Source organism: Panthera leo, chromosome C2 (genome assembly GCF_018350215.1).
Source record: "Panthera leo isolate Ple1 chromosome C2, P.leo_Ple1_pat1.1, whole genome shotgun sequence".
Classification (NCBI taxonomy): domain Eukaryota; kingdom Metazoa; phylum Chordata; class Mammalia; order Carnivora; family Felidae; genus Panthera; species Panthera leo.
In genome coordinates this window covers 44,454,470-44,457,507 of record NC_056687.1, presented here as the reverse complement: position 1 = coordinate 44,457,507, position 3,038 = coordinate 44,454,470, and the positions used below count along the sequence as shown (strand labels likewise).

The window sequence follows — 3,038 nt, the reverse complement described above, 5'->3', positions numbered from 1 at the left end:
CTGACTGCAGGTACAAGAGTGAGCCCAGCTGAGAACATCTGCGCCTGGCACAGACCAGCAGTACAATGATCTGAGTCCAAGGCAAGTTGTTAACCCACAGAATGACCAGTTAATAAACTTCGGATCTCTAAAGCCATTCACTTTTAGGTACGTTGGTGCATGATGGGTGTGGGGGAATGCATGTGAAGTCATCAAGGCTGGTGGCAGGCAGGATCGGTTGGTTTGAAGGAGAGGAAACAAAGACTGAACCCAAGCTGGGCACAGGTGATGGCTGCAGTACCGCTGAGAGCCAAAGACAACAGTGAAGGTATTCCCAATGTCAGTCACCAGTGACAACCTGAGTCCACATGACAGGCTGGACTGGATCAGGGAGTCTCTCTCTGCAGGTGAATCTGACGAAGATTGAACAGTTGCCCTCAGGGGCTGCCTATTGTCAGTTTATGGATGGCCTGTTCCCTGGCTCCATGGCCTTGAAGAAGGTGAAATTCCAGGCTAAGCTGAATACATCCAGAAGTTCAAGACACTACAAGCAGGTCTTAAAAGAATGGGTGTTGACAAAATAATTCCTGTGGACAAATTAGTGAAAGGAAAGTTTCAGGACAATTTTGAATTTGTTCAGTGGTTCAAGAAGGTTTTTTTGGCCTTCGTTGTTTTGTTTTTTGTTTTTTGTTTATTTATTTATTTTGATAGAGAGAGAGAATAAAAGAGAGAGATTTCAAGGTGGGGGAGGAGCTGAGAGAGAGGGGGAGATAAAGAATCCCAAGCAGGCTGGACATGGGACTCAGTCCCATGAACTGTGATTGTGACCTGAGCCGAGATCAAAAGTCAGAGGCTTAACCGTCTGGGCCACCCAGGCACCTCTCAAGAAGTTTTATGATGCAAGCTGTGATGGAAAACACTATGACCCTGTAACTGCCAGATAAGGAAGAAGAACTTCAGCGGCTTCCTCCCCTGTTGTTCCAGCTCTGAGCAAACCCAGGAAACCTCTCAGCTCTAGCAGTGCAGCTCCGCTGAGGCCCATTGCAACACTCAGAACTACCGCAGCCCCTAAGGCTGGTTGGGGCGCGGTATGAAAGGATCCTGATGCAGGCAACAGGGATGGCAAGCAGTTGAATTGATGCAGCAGGTCAGTGTATTGAAACTTATCATTGAAAACTTGGAGAAAGAGAGAGACTTTTGCTTTGGAAAGCTAAGGAACATTGAATTGAGTTGCCTGGAGGTTGAGGGGGAAAACAACCCTGTATTGCAGAGGATCATGTACATTCTCTATGCCACATTTGAAGGCTTTGTGGTACCCGATGAAGGGGGCCCACGGAAGAACAAGAAGAGTATTAGCAGCCTGGACCAGCAGAGGAGCATTCAAAGTCTTCACTCTAGGTCACATACTTCACTGTAAAATACTCCGTTTTATTATTCTTAGAAGACTCACTGTTTGTTTTTTTTCATAAGCAAAAATTACCTCTTTTTAAAGGGAAGGGCACTTCATTTTCAATGAGTTTAAGTTAGGAGTTGTAGCAGAGCAGTATTAACATCCAATTGGTTCATCCAGGAAACAAAGAGGCTGGCCATGGGGCTCTCCATGTGGACCCTGGTAATACTGATTGCTGGAGAAGGTGTTTTTATGTAACACACTGAGGTTGAGACCTTGGTAGAGAAATATAAAGACTGGCTTGAATTCGAAGCTAATGTGAAATCTTGGCAGAGAACGTTTTAATAAATAAATGACTTCAGAGTATTTAAAATATGCTTCCATATTTCAAAATATAAAATATAACACCACAGGAGATTTTATATGGTTGACATTGTGTCTGGGAAGGAAGGGCCAGACCTCTGGATCTTTGGAATCTGCTGTTCATAGGCCTTGCAGGGCTGTTTGAAGCTGCAAAGGCCTAGACCTTAGCCCAGAAGGAAAGCTGAAATAGTGGCTCTGTAAAGCCATTTGGTGTCCTTACCAATCATACTGCTGCTTTAAGAAGCAAGAGGCATTGTTGCCCGAATGAATAGAGGGCATATTTCAGCCCTGAGATCTGAGTTGGAGAGCTTCAATTTCAGTGGACATTTCTCTGATGGTTTTTCCAGTTATCCCTGAAATTTCTATGTATTGTGCTTTTTGGGAAATGAGGTGTGTCCACATTTTAAAGACTGGGCACATCAGCTACTTTTGGAGACTTGCTCACATCTCTTGGATTTGAATAGGGCTGTGTCCCATTTTTCTGTCTTTTAAGTCTACATTTAATATGTTTCTCTTCCCTGTTTCCCTTGCCTATCGGGGATTCCTCTTTGGCTCCTTAAAGTTTGCCACTTAGAGTGTAAGTTCATCAGGCAGATGGTCACATTGAAAGTTCTTTCTGGACCTCTGGCAAAGACAGTGACCAGTGAAGCCACAGCTACCTTGGGACCTGCAAAGCTGGGTATTCTCGGTATCTGCTGTCCACAGCCATCCACTGTTACTGGAATACTTAGCCAGTGCACTAATGTCTCTGGAGATAAATTCATTAGTGTGTTACTAAGTGTTCATTTTCTTCTGTAGAAAATATAGTACTGTGTCTGAATTGCTTATTAATATTTAAACTATTCCATTTCTTAACAATTCCTCATTTGCTTTGCCCCTAGCCTATTCAGTTCCTTTGTTTGGCAGAATTCTGCAAAATGTGTGTCACCCACTACTGATATTGTTCAGCCCCCGATGTATTTGTATTGATTTCTTTCTGGTGGTAGATTCTCCTAACAAGTGTGTAGAAAGCAGGTATTTTATGATAAAATTGTTGTGTAGTGTGTGCTCTGATAGAATTCACAGATTCGGTGATTGACAATGCCAAAAAAATGCAAGTAACTAGCCATTGTTCAAATAACAGTGGTGCTGTTTCTCTTTTGTGGCCTTTTAGACTTTTGTTGCCCTAAAATTCCATTTTATTGGAAACTCATTTTCCACCTGGTCTTTCTTGACAGGGTTTCTTTTCCCACTTTAAGCAGTTTCTAAATAAAATTCTGTATTTCAAGAGAGAAAAAAAGCCACTCACTTCTAGAGACCTTTATTA

At 42.9% G+C, this 3,038-nt stretch overlaps 1 pseudogene; it reads left to right on the top strand.

Annotated features, from left to right (window-relative positions):
- Positions 1 to 248: 248 nt before the first annotated feature.
- LOC122229252 lies at positions 249 to 1,396 on the top strand (annotated as a pseudogene).
- The last annotated feature ends 1,642 nt before the right edge of the window (positions 1,397 to 3,038 follow it).